Source organism: Sminthopsis crassicaudata, chromosome 3, assembly GCF_048593235.1.
Source record: "Sminthopsis crassicaudata isolate SCR6 chromosome 3, ASM4859323v1, whole genome shotgun sequence".
NCBI classification, from domain to species: Eukaryota; Metazoa; Chordata; class Mammalia; order Dasyuromorphia; family Dasyuridae; genus Sminthopsis; species Sminthopsis crassicaudata.
In genome coordinates this window covers 511686953-511705456 of record NC_133619.1, presented here as the reverse complement: position 1 = coordinate 511705456, position 18504 = coordinate 511686953, and the positions used below count along the sequence as shown (strand labels likewise).

Genomic DNA, 18504 nt, shown 5'->3' with positions numbered 1-18504 from the left:
TCCACATCCCACAATGAGAGATGAGAAGCTCACAGTGGGGAAAACATCAATTAATTGATCTCTAAAATTCTTAACATTCTGGAATCTGTTCAGCAAAAATTTATTAAACATGTACTATCTGTAAGATACTAAGTGGAAAGAGACAATAATAAGTTATTGGCTTCAATGGACATACTGTAGAATATAATATAGATGTAGTCAGTTAACATAACAATGATTTATCAAGTGACTATTATGTGTCATGTACTGCACTAAATAGTAGAAAGACAAATTAAGGCAAAAATCAGTACCTGCTCTCAAAGAGCTATAAACTAGTGATAGGGGACAGCATGCAAGCAACTATGCACACAAACAAGATATATAGAGAATAAACCAAAGATAATCAATAAAAGGAAGGCATTAGCATTAAGGGGCATCAGGTTTTATTCAAGATCAAATATAAAATATTTCCAGATCAAGGGGTATTTAATCCTCATCTTCCTCTTCATCCTAGTTAATGCAGAAAAACAATAAGAACAGCTAACATTTATGTAGTGCTTTAAGTATTATAAGAATTTTTAGTCAATCCAAGTTCAGTGTTCTACCCATAAATATAAAGGTAAAAAGGGGAAAAAAAGCCCAACTACTTCCAAGAATCTAGAATATAATGAAGGAAAGCAGCGCAGAAGCAGAGTTAAAGAGAAATATTTCAGGATGAATAGAGAGGGGGGTAAACAATAGTAAACATTAAGGTGTTACTGACAATATAATATCTAAGAAATGACAAATGTACTGTCAGTTTAAAGATATCTAATAAAAAAATTTTTGTGAAGATCCTCATATGAACGAATTCTCCCCTCAATCCTTATGTTTTGTTGGCTCAAACAAAACTAAGGCTTTTAACATCTAAAAATTCAATTAAGTAAGAGATGGGATAAGCAAGACAGAAGCTAAGAATACACTAAGTCTGGGTAATTCTCTGGTGCCTGATTTTATATATTCTTCACTTACATTTCTTTAAGACAATAGCTACATTTATTAAAGAGCTTTTTTGAATGTGTTTGTGGGTTTCAAATTGAGTAGTTATATAATCCCATCTTTGCTTGGATTACAGAATTTCTAAGGATTATAATTTGTATCATTTTTTTTTTTGCAAAATAACTAAAATCACTAACTTTAAAATACTGCTATACTAGGCATGGACCCACATTTAACACCACATACTAAGATAAGATCAAAATGGGTCCAAGATTTAGGCATAAAGAACGAAATCATAAATAAATTAGAGGAACATAGGATAGTTTATCTCTCAGACTTGAGGAGGAGGAAGGAATTTGTGTCCAAAGGAGAACTAGAGACCATTATTGATCACAAAATAGAAAATTTTGATTACACCAAATTAAAAAGTTTCTGCACAAACAAAACTAATGCAAACAAGATTAGAAGGGAAGTAACAAATTGGGAAAACATTTGTACAGTTAAAGGTTCTGATAAAGGCCTCATCTCCAAAATATACAGAGAATTGACTTTAATTTATAAGAAATCAAGCCATTCTCCAATTGATAAATGGTCAAAGGATGTGAACAATTTTCAGATGATGAAATTAAAACTATTATTTCCACTCATATGAAAGAGTGTTCCAAATCACTATTGATCAGAGAAATGCAAATTAAGATAACTCTGAGATATCATTACACACCTGTCAGATTGGCTAAGATGACAGGAACAAATAACGATGAATGTTGGAGGGGCTGTGGGAAAACTGAGACACTGGTGCATTGTTGGTGGAGTTGTGAAAGAATCCAACCATTCTGGAGAACAATCTGGAATTATGCCCAAAATGTTATCAAAATGTGAATACCCTTTGACTCAGCAGTGCTACTACTGGGCTTATATCCCAAGGAAATACTAAAGAAGGGAAAGGGACCTGTATGTGCCAAAATGTTTGTGGCAGCCCTTTTTGTAGTAGCTACAAGCTGGAAAATGAATGGATGTCCATCAATTGGAGAATGGTTGGGTAAATTATGGTATATGAATGTTATGGAATATTATTGTTCTGTAAGAAATGACCAACATTGGAGAGACTGACATCAACTGATGCTGAGTGAAATGAGCAGAACTAGGAGATCATTATACATTTCAACAATGATACTGTATGAGGATGTATTCTGATGAAAGTGGATATCTTCAACATAGAGAAGAGCTAATCCAATTCCAATTGATCAATGATGGACAGAATCAGTTACATCCAGAAAAGGAATACTGGGAAATGAGTGTAAACTGTGAGCATTTTTTGTTTGTTTGTTTTGCTTTTTTGTTTTTCTTCCCAGATTATTTTTACCTTCCGAATACAATTCTTCCTTTGCAACAACAACAAAAAAATTCGGTTCTTCACATATATATTGTACCTAGGATATACTATAAGATATTTAATATGTATGGGAATGCCTGCCATCTAGGGGAGGGGATGGAGGGAAGGAGGGGAAAAATTTGGAACAAAAGGGAGTACAAGGGATAATGTTGTATAAAAAAAAAAAATTACCTGTGCATATGTACTGTCAAAAAATGTTATAATTATAAAAATTAATTTTAAAAAATGAATGAATGAATGAATTTAAAATACTGCTACACTGTTCTCTTTTGATTTCCTTGGGAAAGTTTTTAGATTATATTGGGGGATAATTTAACATATGCTTTAAAAAAAATAAATCCTAATTTAAGTTCCAAATGTTCACCTTTCCCCAAATCAAGAAAACAAGAAAAAAATAAAACCCATTGCAAATATGTAGAAACATGCAAAACAAACTTTCCCATTAGGCCAACCATATACTTTTAATAATGCCAAATCTAAGTAGCCTTTTCTCAATTCTCATCATTGATCTCTCTACAGCTTTTGATACTGTCAATCACTGTCCTCTCCTTGATACTCTCTTCTTTTTTGTGACTTTACTTTCTCCTGGTTTTCTATCTAACTACTATTTTTTAGTCTCTTTTGCTGGATCTTCATTCATATTATAATTATGGGAATTCCTTCAAGGTAGTATCCTGGATGCTATTCTCTTCTCTTTCTTTAGTATTTCATTTGGTGAACTCAGCTTCCATGATTTCATTCATCTCTATGCAAGATGATTCTTAGATCTATATAAGCAATCCTAACCTCTCTCTCTCTCCTGACCTCTAGACTCCATATTTCCTGTGGACATTTTGAATTGGATGACGATAGGAAGAGACTCACTCATAGTGAGTTTATATCCTCAACTCACGTAGGTGCAGATATAGAAAGACTAGTATGTCACAAAAAAATTAAAACCTTTCCACACATAAACAAACTAAGTTACAACATTGCAAAAGTGTTTACACATCAGGCTTAATATAAATTCATTGTTTAATTATACATAATATTGAATTGTATTTTTTTGAAGCGCACATCCAATACATATATTGTTCCTTCTAATACTATCTTCAATTTAATCAGATGTATCTTGTTTGTACATGATTTTTACAAACTGTCTTCCTCATTAGATTGTGAGGAAGGTTTTTGCCTCTTTGTATTTCCAGCATTTAACACCAGTGGCATAATGTAGGTACTTATATAAGCACAACAGTACTTGCTGACTTGATTTGCTAAATTTAGTCATTGCTATTGCTACTGCTAGTGTAATATCACTCCTCCTTACCCCCTTTGAGGCAGTTGTCAAGCACAATGATATATGTATTATTAATATGGATTTGATGTACCCTTCCAAAAATTATCAGGAACTGAAAATTTTTGCCAGGAGACAAAATATAGTATTAGCTTCAATAACCTATCTGATAGCAACCATAGATACCATATCTTTAAGAGCCAATGAAATGTTTATTTATTCTGGAGACATTGTGATCACTTCAGTGAAACTGTGATGATCAAAATAGAAAGGACTAAAAACTTCCTAAGAGAATTGTTTTTAACTATTATCTTGCAAAGAAACATGAAGAGAAATACTGAGATTTTAGTATCTGGAGAGAGCTTAATGGTATGTTTATTTTGAAAACTGGGAAATCAATAGTAAAACTACAGATACGAGTGACTTTGGCTATGATCTATCTCAGTGATATTATATAAATAATTATTTGTCTTAGGTTTTTTGTTAATAAATTGTTAATAAGTTGTATAGCTAGTAATCTCAATGTTTAAGACCAGTATATTGAAAGGCTGATAAAAATGTTTAATAAACTGGGTGAGAGTTCAGAACAAACTGATGACATGTGATTTTAACAATTTATGAGGAAACATGAGAACATACCCCTTGATTGCCTTAGAGATTAAAAATAAATAATAAAAATATGCCAGAAACAGACAGTGAAGTAAGGACCCCATCTTGGCTACATATGAGAGTGATGTGAGCTTGGATGGCCTACACTGGTGGCTATGGAAATGTAGGGAAACATCTCTGGTCAAGATCAATACCTAAATACAGATGGCCCAGCTCCTATAAACTTAGTGAAATAAAACAATATAAACAAATAAAACAAGTAAAATCCTTGAGTTATCACCAAATTTAATAGTGTTAAAAAATTAAATGAAAAACTATAGTAAATTATTTCTTCCACCTCAAAATTGAACAAGATGGTCAGCAAGAAGTCTGAGAGAACTAGGAAAAGAGACCAGTCAACTCCTGCACTGGAATGATCAGAGATCCGTAACCTATAGAGTTATGTGTTTAAAGATAGCAAAAGTACAAAGTCTCCCTTCAACCCCACAGAGAAAACCCCAGTAGGTGAGGTCAGAAAGCCTCACTTGAGGATCTTCCCTACAACTAACACACAAAGTTGCAGTGCTCAAAGTAGACCACTATTGGCTTAGAGAGTTCAAGGTCCTGAGATTCAAGAAAAGTCTCAGAAAATTCAGCACTGTGAACCTCAAAGATTCAGGGAGTTCTAAACCCAGAACTAGGTTTCTAAAACTCCAGAAGCTAGAGAGAAAGAACTTAGGGTGATGCCAAGCAGAGCTGACCATCCTATCCAAAAGCACAGTAAGAAGCTGAGTTTGGCCTTGATGCAAAGCTCCAATTTAGGAAATAATAGAGATAACTAAATCAAAGAAAATATCAACCAGCATTAAAAAATAAAATAAAATTGCAAATTTAAAGATCTCTACAAAGAAGGAGAGAGTACCTCTGTAACAACTGCAAGTTAGTGATAAGGTCGGAAAAAAAGAGATAGCTCAAGATAAAAATAATTAATAGGAAATTCTTGTCTGAGGAGGGGAAAAAGGAGATAATTTGAGATACAAATGATTAAGAGAAATTCCTGTCTTATTTACAAATATCTCCAGAACCTCTTGGATAACATCTCTATGCAAACGTTGTTTTGAGGACCCTAGTAATGTTTAAAAGGAAGTTCTGAAAAATGGAATCCTCACTCTCGGTTCATACCAGCCTTGTGCGTGCCAACTGGTGTCCCCTTTGCCAGGCAAGTTTGGTCTTCCTGGAGGCCAAATGCCTATATATCCCTTTACTATCAATAAAGACTTTATTTTGATACAGCATTGAGTAGCGAATTCAGAACCTGCCCTTGGTTACTTTGGGGAAGGAGAGAGGTTAATCAGACCCAGGAGGAGAAGAGCTGATCCATCTCAGCTTAGAGCCCCAATTTACTCCTCATCCTTAGGATTGAGGAAAAAATGGACTTTTCTCAAGAGCTACATGAATACCAGAAAGAAAAGAGGTAAACAATAAAATGAAAACTCCTAAAGGAAAGAATTAGGAGGGGAATCATTTGCTTAGAAGAGAAAACGGTAAAGCTGACTCCCTGAAAACTAGAATAAACCAAAGATAAATCAATGACTTCATTATACAGCAAAAATATCAAAACAAAATCAAAAGACTGATAAGAGAAGAAAAGTTAATATCTCATAGCAAAAACTAATCTGGAAAACAGGTCAAGGTGAAATTATTTAAGAAGTAGTGGACACTTTGAAAATCACAACTTTAAAATATAAAAGTCTGGACATTAGTTTCCAAAAAAATAATTAGGGCTGACCTTGTAATCAAGAAGACTCAAATTCATGTCCTGTTTCTATAATATTGTTCTGTCCCCAACACTGCCTTTTAGGCTGTGATGGTAAATCAAAAAATTTATTGTTTTCTCTAGTGTAGGTAGATTTAGGGAAGGAAAAAAACAAAGTATTTTGTATTTTATAAAAATTAGCTCTCAATCACAAATAAGAAACTGACCAACTTTCTAGCTTCTTTAGATCATAAAGAGTGTTTCTTCAGGTTTAAGGAATGAGTGAAAGCCGATTTTCTGAAGCCTTACTGATGAAGTTCTTACTTGGAAATGAGAAAATGGGACTACTCAATGAATAGAGCATCACCAGCACCTGAAGTCAATTTAACAAATGGCTACCATATGAAAGACACTATGCTAGGTGCTAGAACACAAAGACAGGAAATAAAGTAGTTGCTGCCTAGGCACTAAGAGTGAAGAGAAGAACTGACCAGTTAGAATAAATTTGAAAACATCAAAAAGAATTAAATTTTGGTAAAGATGCTAAGAGAATGGTCAAAGTAGATATCCACCTTAAAAATCAAACATAGGATAGTTGAAAAGAATATAGAATTTAGAATAATCACTTCTAGGTTCAAATTCTACTGTGTTCCTCACCTCCTCTGACATTTAGTTTCTTCATTTATAAAGTGAAGTTTTGACTGGATTTCTTGAGATTTCTTCTAATTCTAAATACTAGCAAGTATAGGTATTATTTTCCCTCTGTTGTCATTACAAATTAGGCCATAGATGGTGGGAACCTACAGCCCAAGGGTTTTATGAGGCACACAAAATCATTTGCTAAGACAACTGAAGATGAAGATGAGCTGAAAGCTAGGCACAACAACCTCCCAATGCTTGAGTTCTATAAATTGATCAATTTTTTTGGTTCATGAATGATGTTATAAATATCTAAATGAGCCTCAGCAGAAAAAAGATTCTCCACCCCTGGTAATAGTATGGTGTCTCTAGAGTTAAAAGAGAGTCCCCTCTGCTTGGTTTTATGGGACAGAAAATACTTTGCTCTCAGACGAGGTAGACTTCTTTCAAGAACAGAAGGCAAATAAAGGGGCAGTGTTAACTCCTCTAAATCTAGTATTCTTTGCTCTATACCATTTTCTCTGTCTAGACAAAAGAGTTAGTTAAAAAAAAGACAAAAAAGATTCACTCTTTGGAAACATTGAAACAGAGAATTCAAAGTCAAATATAGGCATTAAGGGGGTGTAATTATGAGGAAATGTAGCTATGTAACTCTACCAACAAAACTAAAAATTCAACTGCAAAACCCTGGAAAATCTGTCCTAGTGATAGCTTATTTTAGTAAATCCAACAAAGAATCATGATATCACTAAGAGATGGTAAATACAATGACCAAAAGGAGCTTTTTGGCAGGGGAGCAGGGATGAAGTTGGAAAAAAAGGAAGAAGAGACAATATTTCACTGATAAGCATTATGCAACTCCAACCTAATTAACAAACTTAATAGTTTTTGAGTAAATCTTAGGCCCTTAGGTTTGGAGTTGGAAGAGATCAAAGGTCATCCACTCATCTATGCACTAAAAGGGTATTTAAAATACACTTGAAAGAAATCAATTGATAAGTCTACTGCCCTGTAAAGCTCTACATCCAAACTGTTTATATCAATTAATCAATAATAATATAATAATTAGCAACAAAGACTCATTCTACTCCAAGTGTTCTTAACAACCTATTTTATGTCATGTATCTTTGTGGCAATCTAGTGAAGCCTGTGGACCACTTCCCAAAATAATGTTTGTAAATGTCTAAAATAAAATATATTGGATTACAAAAAACAACCAATTATATTTATTATTATTATTATTTTGCTTTTTGCTGAGGCAACTGGAATTAAGTGACTTGCCCAGGGTCACACAGCTAGGAAGTGTTAAGTGTCTCAGACCAGAACTGAACTCAGGTCCTCCTGATTTCAGAGCTACTGGCTCTATCCATTGCACCACCTAGCTGCTCCTATATTGAATTTTTTAAAAATGTTTTTAAGTTTTGGGGAACTTTAGCTCACAAACTACTGGTCTACTCTAATAAGATTGTCCTTGAGAGATCCTTAGATATGAAATATGACAATGAATATTTACAGCAGAAGGAGAAAAAAACCTATTCCTTCCTGGAAATCTCCCTGGGCCTCAGCTTTTTTTTCATTTGTAAAATGAGGACTGGATTTCCTTAAGGTCCCTTCCAATTCTAAATCCTATGTAGAAGACACCATGGAATCAATCTTACAAAGGAAATTCCATGTCCTTTTCTAACCTTATTTTGGTCCTATCTTGTAAACCTTGTAAAATTTTCAACTTTCATCTACATCAGTGTGGCATATTGAAAAAGAACTCAACTAATAGTCAGGATAAGTGAGTTCTAGTTCAATCTCTACCATTAACTCATCATGTGACCTCAAAAGGTAGCATGTCCAGAACTAAAAAAATAAATGCTAATCAACTAGTTAAAAAGTATTTTTTAAGTGCTAGGCTCTGGGGATACAAATGCAATGAATTAGACAATCCCTACTTACAAAGAACTTACATTCTACAGGACTAGTGGATGCACAAAACTATACAGCATAATTATAAAGCTAATAAAAATATATATACAAAGGAATTAAGAAGGCACTAGAAGTTGAGGATAGATAATGCTTCATGTAGAATTGCATAAAATTGCACAAACATTCCATTATATTCCATACTTCTCAGACTATATCTGGAGTACTGTGTCTCATGCTCATGATGGGTCTCAAATTCAAACCATCAAAGGATCAGCTGAAGGAACTGGAGGCATTTCATTTGGAGAAGGAAAACTTAGGGGAAAAAACTATTAGAACGTAAGCTTCTTGAGCAGGAGGATTATCTGGCTTTCTTGTATATATAGCTGAAACACCTAGCACATAGTAAACATCTAATAAATGCTTTCTCTATCTAGTGAACAATATAATCACTGTTTTCAAGTATTAGAAGGCCTGGCATATGAAAAAGGCATTACACTTTTTCTGCTTAGTCCAAATGAAAAAAAAAAAATAAGTCATAGGCTGGATTTTCAAGCATTTGGAGGGCAGATAGTTCATATTTCATCCTTTTATCACCAGGACAATACTGTGTTCCCTTTAATACTTGCTGCTTAGTTGGGATTTGAGGGGATAAGACTGATTAATTTTAAAAGACTTTAAACAGTTAAAGTAAGATCTGACTTTGTGGAGAAGGAAAGAATTAGTGGCCAAAAAAGAACTAGAGTGCATTAGAGAATGTAAAATGGATAATTTTGAGTATATTATGTTAAAAAGTTTTTGTACAAACAAAACCAATGCAGAAAAGATTAGAAGAGAAACAATAAACTGGGAAAAAAAATTTCACATCCAAGGGTTTTGATGAAAGTTTCATTTCTAAAATACATAGAAAATTGACTCAAATTTATAAGAATTCAAGCCATTCTTCAACTGATAAATAGTGAACAGATATGAATAGACAATTTTTAGATGAAGAAATTAAAACCATTTCTAGCTTGAAAAAAATGCTCTAAATCTCTATTGGTCAGAGAAATGGAAATTAAGACAACTCTGAGGTATCACTATATACCTCTCAGATTGGCTAAGATGACAGAAAAAGATAATGATGAATGTTTGAGGGGATGTGGGAAAATTGGGCCACTAATACATTGTTGGTGGACTTGTAAACTACATGGAACTATCCTTTGATCCAGCAGTGTCTCTACTGGGCTTGTATATCAAACAGATCATAAAAAAGGGAAAAGGACCTACATGTGCAAAAATGTTTGTAGCAGCCCTTTTTGTTGTGGCAAGAAACTGCAAACTGAGTGGATGTCCATCAGTTGGAGAATGGCTGAATTAAGTTATAGTATATGAATGTTATGGAATATTATTATTTGATAAGAAATGATCAGCAGGATGATTTCAGAGAAGTCTGGAGAGACATGAACCGATACTAAGTCAAGTGAGTAGAATTAGGAGAACACTGCATACAGCAACAAGATTATGTGATGATCAATTCTGCTGGACATGGCTCTTTTCAACAACAAGGTGATTCAGGCCAGTTCCAATGGTCTTGTAATGAAGAAAGCCATCTGCACTCAGAGAAAGGATTGTTTGTGGAGTGTGGATCACTTTTTTTGTTGCTGTTTGCTTGCATTTTTTCTTCTCTTTTTTTCCTTTTTGATCAAATTTCTTTTGTGCAGCATGATAATTATGGAAATATGTATAGAAGAATTGCACATGTTTAACATATTGGATTACTTGTTCTCTAGGAGAAGGAATGGGGGAAAGGAAGGGAAAAAATTTTGGAACACAAGGTTTTGCAAGGGTGAATGTTGATTATTTATACGTGTTTTAAAAATAAAAAGCTTTAATAAAAAAATAAAGTAAGATCTAAAAGACTTAGATTCTACACTTTTGTTTTACTGGCCATCAAAGAGGATGCTTCTCTCAGTAATTTTGTATAACAACCAATAAAACAGCAATATTATTACTACATGCCACATGAGGCTTTGAGAGTGTTTAGAGACCCTAAGATCAAAGAGGCTATTAAAATACAAAGTCTTCTTAAAAACTAGGAATAGGAAGAGTATTTTTTATTCTGATGCTTAATAAATGATAGCTGCATTAAAATGAAAGCTATTTCAGCAAATGACTGGAAAAAAAAAATCAACCTCCTTAATGAAAGCTTTTAAATAGGCACTTCCATCTTTCCATAGAATGTCCAGTCTGCTGAGTCAAAGTACAATAAAATATATTTTCATAAAGATGGGTGGATAGACAAATTGCTCAAGCCACAGGAAAGGCACCAATGATTCTGTCCTAAAATTAGAAAAATTCTCAGTCTCTATTTCTCTCTATAACCCCCATTCATAAGGTAAAAGAAATCAACTAATTGCTGTTGGAAAGAATATCATATATATATATATATATATATATATATATATATATATATGTATTTGCAAATAATTTTTTTAGACATTTTCTTCCCCATGAAACTATTAGCTTGATTGCTTGGTATGTAGTAAATACCGAATAAATGTTTATTGACTATTGATTTTAGTTAAACTCATACAACACCAAATGTGGAATGAGGAAAACCTGAGTTCAAATTCTCTATTAAACATTTGTTAACTGTGCAACGCAAGGCAAACAATTAAACTACTCCCTGTCTTAGATACTAAAAGTTCCCTGCAAATCTTAATTACTATATAACCATACATTGTACATATATTACATATTAAACACACACACACACACACACACACACACACACACACACAAACTATTCAGTTCCAGAGCTGGGACTCAAATCCAAGTCTTCTAACTCCAAATCTAATGTTTTTGCCACTACACACCACAGTTATCTTATCAAGGAAGAGGACACTGTACACTAACAAGAAAGAAATGAAAACCAGCAGTACATTTTGATACACTAAAAATATGTAAGGACTAAGAGCAACTGCAAGCTTTGGATATGGCTTGAAGCATTCAAGAAATTTTCCCCCCATATAATTATACCTACAATATTATACCTTTAAAATGTAATTCAGTAAATATTTCTTGAGCACTATTTTTTAGAGGTAACTAGGTGGTACAGTAAGAGTGTTGGATTTGGACTCAAAAAGACCTGAGCTGAAATGCAGCCTGAAGACTTTTACTATCAGTGACTATCAGCAAATCACAATCTCTAGGTCACATTTTCCTCATCTATATAATGGGGATAACAGCACCTATATCACAAGATTGTTGTGAATACTTTGCAAATCTTAAGGCCTATATAAATGCCAGCTATTAATATTATTTTTATTATTACAATATGTAAGTCTTTACTGAATGTAATGGGATACAAAGACAAATAAGACATGATACCCTCAGCTTTATGCTTGGGTTTAGGCAAAAGAGTAAACAAAACTAAAATAATAAGTGCTTTAAAAGTTTACTGGGAAAAGGCAATCACTTTAGGTTGGATAAAGCAGAGCCTTGTCTTAAACGTGTGATTAGAATGTATCATAAATAACAAATTTGTTATTTGGCAGCTGGGTGGCACAGTGTGGGTGTAGTGTTGCGCCTGGAGTCAGCAAGACTTGCCTTGCTGAACTAGCTATATGATCCTGGGCAATCTCTTAACCATGTTTGCCTCAGTTTCCACATCTGTAAAATGAGCTGGAGAAGGAAATGGCATCTCCAATATCTTTATCAATAACACCCCAAATGATGATGGGCATGAAGAGTTCGATGCCATTGAAAATGACGGAATAAAAGACAGCTAGCTGAAACTCAATTCAACAAATATGTACTTATAAAGTGCTTACTACATTTACAAACCTGTGCTTGATGCTAAGGATACAAAGTTGACTAAGGTACCACCTCACATCTATCAGATTAGCTAAAAATAATAGGAAAAAATGATAAATGTTGGAAGGAATGTGGGAAAACTGGGACACTACTTTGACTCAGTAGACTGGACATTCTATGGAAAGATGGAAGTGCCTATTTAAAAGTTTTCATTAAGGAGGTTGGTTTTTTTTTCCAGTCATTTGCTGAAATAGTTTTCATTTTAATGCAGCTATCATTTATTATCCAGTTGGTGGAGTTATGAACTGATCCAGACATTCTAGAGAGCAATTTGGAATTATGCCCTAAGGACTATAAACCTGTGAATACCCTTTGATCCAGTACGGTCACTACTGGGTCTGTATCCCAGAGATCATAAAAGAGGGAAAAGGACCCACATGTACAAAAATGTTTGTAGCAGCTCTTTTTGTAGTAGTAAGAAATTGTAAAGAATGGAATGGGGAATGGCTGAATAACTTAGAATATTTTTGTTTTATAAGAAATGATGAACAGGTTGATTTCAGAAAAGCCTGGAAAGACTTACATGATGAGTAAAGTGAATAGAACCTAGAGAAAACTATAACAGCAAAATCTCTTGTTCTTTGTCAGGAAAAAACCAGTTGAGTATTAGATATTACTAAATAAATTTAAAGTTCAAAAATTTTCTTGGCAAACCAGTTATAGAGGTTGATATTTTATACATTATTCATATAATTATTACAAAAGACAATTTTCACTAATATTCTATGAAGTATCTTTTTGTTCATAATATCAATTTATAGTCATTTGGGTACATGTATTAGTGCTTCCATTAAATTGTAATCTTTATGAGAGATAGACCATTCTATTTTGTTTTCAACTTTGTATGCTTTTTCTTCCCTCAAAAGCATTTTATTTTTCCAATTACATGTAACGAAAGTTTTCAGCATTCATTTTTGTAAGATTTTGAGTTCCAAATTTTTTCTCCCTCCCTCACTTCCCCATGACAACAAGCAATTTAATATTGGTTATACATGTACAATCATTTTAAACATTTCCACAGAATTATGTTGTTAAAAAAAAAAAATCAGGGCAAAAGGGGGAAAGATCATGAAAACAAAAAGCTAACAAGAGATCTTGTTCTTTGAAGTCACTATGAAATTTCATTTTATTTCCCCTCATTCTTGTAGAAGTAAATAATATTGCATTTATACAGAAAGTGGGGTTCCAATTAAGAAAAGCTTCAGATAATTAAAACTTAGTCCTTTCTTCAGCTGGCCCACATTTGTTCTTTTAGTATTTTGCAAAGAAATCTTTCTAAATTTATCACACATTTTCTGTTTTCTGTTTTGTTTTGTTTTTTAAATAGTGTTAGTGGGTATAATTTAAACCATCTTTGATGATTCTGTGTTATCATGTGAAGAGCCATTATTGGTTGACTTTTTAAAATATAGTCTCATGTATATATATGCTAGTTTTTCTCTTTTTTCTATTTTATACCATGAGCTGTCATGGTAGTTGCCTGTAATACTTGCTTACTGATCTATTTTGCTATGCCAAATAGCCAAGTTTTTTAAGATTTATTTTTCATTTAAGTGCGTTTAAAAAAAAAAAAAAAAGTATAAGAGGTGCTTTTCAGGGCCTTATCTTGTTATGTTAAGTGTACAGGAAATTGCTGTGAAAATGCCACAGAAGGTAACAAAAAGTGTTTTTTTTCTCCCCCAAATGTGTGGGATTCAGAGCATCTAATGTTAGAACATTCAAACACTGAGATAGATAAGAAAACAGTATTTAAAGACTACTAAAAAACAATTCCATGGGACAAAATGGATACATTAGTTTGATACGGGAAAGTATGAACAATAATATATTTGTATTTTCTATTGTTTTGGTTTGATTTACAAGCATCCTTAAATAGAAAAGTAAAATATTTAAATTGCTTCTGGGCTAAAAGTTTAGTACCAAGATTTTTACTTTTTGAAGAGGGGAAATTGAGTTATATACTTCCCCACAAAGACATCCTATCAATGTACCCTTTTGTATTTACAGGTTTAATTCAGTAGACTTCAGTTATTGAATTACCTAGGCCTCAAGAAAGTCGCATTTCAGCTAATTTAATAGAACAATTTGTACATTATTCTATAATAAGGATTATTCTATTTATTTGACCACTATTTGAAAAGATTAGGCTACAGAAATCACAACATTAAAGCCATTAGGCTTAGAACAATCTTGTTCTAAGGTACTGGGAATGAAGTTAAAGGAAGTGGTAATAAAAGAAAAAGTAGGGGCAAAGCGCCTTTGATTCTATTCCTAACTCAATCTGTAACCTAGGGCAAACCACTTCGCTTCCATTTCTCTTTTCCTGAGTGTATAAGTAATATAATAATGCTATTTCAGTTTGCTGAAATCATTCTCTTCCTTCAAGACTCAGTTTTGGGTGCTACCTAATCTTAAGAAGCTTTCTGAATCCACTGGCTTAGTCACTATACTGTGACAGTATCATTTAGAATTCTAGGTTCGTGAAGACAGAACAATTGAGGAGTGGCCACCATTTACTAAGCTAATTCTTATTTCAAAGAGCAAGAATAACACTATAAAGTACATGAGGATATGATAATAAATTAGCAGCTCACATTCATATAATACTTTAAGATTTGTAAATAATTCTAAATAACTGTCAAGTAGGATTCTAGAATTATCCCCATTTTATAGATGAAGAAACTGAACTTCTGAAAGATTGATTATCCATGGATATAACCAAGTAAGGGTTTCCTTACTTCCTTCAAGACAGCTCAAATCTCACATTCTGCAAGAGACCTTTCCTGGTATCCCTAGAACTTCTATTTACACTTTATATACCTTGTATGCATCTACACATTTGCAAGTTACTTCCTTCATTAAAATGTGAGCTTCTACAGAAAAGGAACCCAAATTCTGCCTTTCTTCTTAAGCCCAATGCTTAAAAGCACATTGCCTGGAACATAGTAAGGACTTAATAAATGCTTGTTGACAGCATTCTAACTTGGATCTCTTCAAAGTCTAGCTCTCTTGCTTCTTTAGCACATCTCTTCTGACAAGAAGAATTTATTTAGAACTCTAAATTTGGAATCTATAGAAATTCTTAATCATGTTAGACATAGACTCTTTTTATATTTCTCTCCAAAGAAGCAAAATGAAACACAAAATGAACTAAATTTATCTGCTTTTTATTTATCTGGTGCCCTCACTTTTTACTCATTCTCAATAGCAAAAAGTTTCCAATTATTAAATTCAATAAGCATTTAAGTTCCTACTGCAAACAGAGAATCATGCTAGATTCTGGAGAAGAATCAATAACAGATACAGCATGGTCACTTACCTATATAGAACTTATGGGACCTATTTGCTAGGCATATATGGCACACATACAAATGCACTCTAGAAATGGAGAGAAAAAAAGGCAAAGGAAAGGGGGAGGGAGGGAGAAACAGAGAGACAGAGAAAGACGAAAAGTCTGGGGATAAGAAGCGAGTGACGAAAAGTGGCAGAAAGAATCAAGGAGACTTCAAAGAATGGATAGAAATTTGTTTCCAAAGTGGAATAAAATTTTAGTAATAAAAAATAATAATAATTAATTAACAACCAATATTTATACAGTGCTTATTGTATACCAGGCACTGTGTTAAGTGCATTATCTTATTTGGTCCTTACAACCTAAGACATGAATGCTACTATTATCCTCATTTTGCAGATGAGGAAATAAGGCAAACAAAAGTTAAGAGACTTGGCCAGTATCACACAGCTAGTGTCTGAAATCAGATTAGAAATTGGGTCTTCCTTACTCCAGGCCAGCAATATATCCATTAAATTACCTCCAAAGCCAAAGTTAGAAAAAAAGAAAACATATTATCACAGAAATTATCTCATGTATCACAAAAAATAAATTTTTCAGCTCACAATAGTAGAAGACTTCGTTAAAACTTGAATGTAGAAGGCAAGAGAGAATAGTTTGGTGAGGAATAAATTGTCAGGTTCCATAATTTTGTGGAAGCAAGCAAGTGGTAAAGGGAGTAAAAAGAAATGGAAAGACATAGTAGAGGGGAAACGAGAGAAAGAAAAACAATAGGCATAGATGGACTAAAAAAACATTTAACTGTGAATATAAATTAATGCCTAATACTGAACAATAAAATCTCATTAACCCTACAAGATTAAGGAAAAGACGAAAAGCCAAAGTCTGAGTTATAGCATATTTGAAAAGGAATCAAATTTGTTCATTTTCATCTACATAGAACATGACTCTACCTTAATCACTCTATGTTCCCAAGATGCCTTTATGGGGAGAGGGTAGCTGAGTATAGTACAGGAGATCCCAAAAAAAGTTCATGCAGTTTTAAGCTATTCAAGTTTAATAATTCAATAAAGCTTTAATAGCTTTAAATTGAACTAATACTTTTGGAATATGCTTTAAACTTTGAAAGCCTAAAACTGTACAAAAACTTTTGGGTTGTGTACCCTGCAGAAAGTACAATGAACTTGAGAACGTTGAGACCTAGATTCTTTGTCCAGACTCTCCTACTAATGTGTTATGTGGTCTCAGGAAAATCATTTGCTTCATTGGACTGTTTCCTTATCTGTAAAATATGATGTTTTGACTCAATTTCTGAGTCTATTAGATGGGAAAAAGAGAAATACAGATTGGCCATGTGATTTCAGTGTTGCAGGGAATTATAAGTTGCAGAAAAAGTGCTGACTTGCATTGGGATAAGACAGAGTAGGCCAAAATATTTCTTATATTAATTTAGTTTTGGGAAAGACATGCCTATCAGAGTTAGGATGTATCGTTTAAAAAAAAAAAAAAAAAAAAAAAAAAAAGAAAGAAAAATGACTGACATAGGAACAAGAAGGCCTGTATACAAGGGTATGGCCCAAAACTAGAGGTCAAACAAATGCTTACTCTAAATTACCACTGAAACTCCCAATTATAGGCAAAACCATTCATTTCTTTCCAATATTTACTACCCACTCAGCAAAGATATGAAAAGTATAACCCCTTAAAGGCAAGTCTAAGAACCAAAATGCTAGAAAAAAGTTTGGTCTAGAAAAGCTAGTACATTTTATAAACAATTTGGGGGCATCTTTCTAATCAGTGGCCTTTTAAAATTTTTATTTTGGAATTTTTTCCTCCAAGGACTCTTTCAGGCGGCTTGTTTTTAAAGAAGAAAACTCTTTAACTAATTACAGATCACCAAGGCAAATACAACCTATTAATATGTTTAACATTCTTAGGGTGACAATACTGTCTACCTTCCTCTTGAGTTTTTATTTCAGTACCAGTTTAAAAAAAAATTACTCAAACTCAAATAACTTTAATAATAGCACACATTTCTAAAACGTTGGTATAAAAAATTAACACCTAAGAAACAGAGGCAACAACTTCTGCGCAGTTACTGCTTCATTATTCATCTCTACACTTCCTTCCCTCTCTAGAAGACCTTAATTCTTACAAGGCCAAGAATTCTTTTCAGTTATACCTAAGCCAATGCTTTCCCTCGACTAGCTCAACTGTGAGCCAAACATCCTGTCAATGTCTTTCTTGATTTCCTAGAATTTATTGCCTCTTTTCTCTTCTAAGTCTTGTAATTCTTTAAGGTCAGGCATCCCACTGTCCTTAACACCTATTCTTTTTATTATTTATCCCTAACTTACTGTTTCTTCGTATTCTCTAGTGTCCATAGCCGTAACACGGAGCACACAACCACCCACTGGAACTCTTTTATCCCTCGCCAAACTCCACAGCCCATTCTTGCCCCCATCACTAGAGCCCATCTCCCCCTCCCAGCGTGACCTCTCTAACTTGAGTCAAGTTGCTTTCAAACCTTTTCACGGCCGTTTCCATTCTCTGAGTAGCATCCTTTATTACTCCTGTCTTTCACTCGGTTCCCAGAGCTCTCCCTCTTCTTCCCTGATCCTCTTCGCCGTACTTCCATGTTTGCTTCCCACCACCGGCCTACTACCCCGAGCCTCCCTTTCTCTCCCCATCTCATTCCCACCTACCCCGCCCCTTCCCTGGCGAGGATCGGCCTCTCCCATCACCTGTCCCTTCTCCAAAGCCCTCTTCCCCCATCTAAGGGTCCCCTCTACCCACGACGAGTCCCGCCCCCAGTCTCTCTCAGCCCGCCCCTCCCA

General features: G+C 33.9%; 1 protein-coding gene across 1 annotated transcript in view; it reads right to left on the bottom strand.

Moving 5' to 3' along the window:
- The window catches only part of PPME1 (protein phosphatase methylesterase 1), a 57420-nt gene that overhangs the window by 38435 nt on the left and 481 nt on the right, over positions 1–18504 (bottom strand). The window lies entirely within an intron of this gene.